General features: G+C 35.8%; 1 non-coding gene across 1 annotated transcript; it reads left to right on the forward strand.

Annotated features, from left to right (window-relative positions):
- Nucleotides 1-596: 596 nt before the first annotated feature.
- Nucleotides 597-668, forward strand: Trnaa-cgc. The gene has a single exon. It is a non-coding gene; the product is annotated as a tRNA-Ala (tRNA).
- Nucleotides 669-1,046: the final 378 nt, after the last annotated feature.

Raw genomic sequence — 1,046 nt, forward strand, 5'->3', positions numbered from 1 at the left:
CGCTTCTAATCAAACAAAGTGCTTGCCTTTAGTCTTGCAGCTGGTTCATAATCCTAGTATTTCACTTAACAGTAGATGTTTATCTTGCAGATTATACATTTTGCTCGCTGCGATTAATACGGGATCTGATTTAATGCAACGTAACAGAAGGCAAACACGTCGACTTGATGGAAGAGAGTATAAGCCTTGAAAGGCAACTGACGCAAAATAAACCAAATATTTTAACGATGTTATCATTCCTGTGCCGAGTAAATTATTTACAGTAACATCCATAACTATCGAAAGTTAGTTTCTACGCTTAGTGATCAGTGAAATCACATAATTAATCGTCGCTTAGGTTTCGGATGAGTAATTGGGCTTACAGTAATTTCACAGAAGTATTTAGCTGTTTAACTTCGATTTGATGTGGGAACCATTAACAGTCATATAAACTGCGATTGGAAAACTGCCTACTGTGATTAACGAAAGCTGAAATATTCTTTAACGACCAGAACAATCGATAAAGTATTAAAATTCATTCGAAAAATCCTAAAGATAAAAAGAAAAACAAACAGCACGCACAGAGTGAAGACAGAGAATACGACAATATCTTGTGTGGGGGTGTAACTCAGTGGTAGAGTGTCTGCTTCGCATGCAGAAAGTCCTGGGTTCAAATCCCAGCTCCTCCAAAAATTTTATCATTTAATGTAACGTTAATATCTCAGTTACGTTACCTTTATGTACACTCAATTTCAGACCACATGTTTATATACGTATGAAAAGAATACATTCTCAGAAATTTCCTTTTCACTACATCTACGTTTGAATATTGATATCCACTAACTTTATTATCTGAAATTGTTGCAAACGTATCTAAAACAGTTCGTATTCCTCATGATTTAAATTATTACCTCGTTACTGAAATAACTTTCCCAATTTCATGTGCTTTTTTCCTTGTGCTGTTGGTTTCCCCACAAATACGACACGCTTCTTTCTGTTTTCATGCCTCGCAGATTTCTTGGAAACACTGGGAGCAGAAGAGTAGATCTGACCAAATAAGTACTTGT

The sequence above is a fragment of the Schistocerca americana genome, chromosome 6 (assembly GCF_021461395.2).
Source record: "Schistocerca americana isolate TAMUIC-IGC-003095 chromosome 6, iqSchAmer2.1, whole genome shotgun sequence".
Lineage (NCBI taxonomy): Eukaryota > Metazoa > Arthropoda > Insecta > Orthoptera > Acrididae > Schistocerca > Schistocerca americana.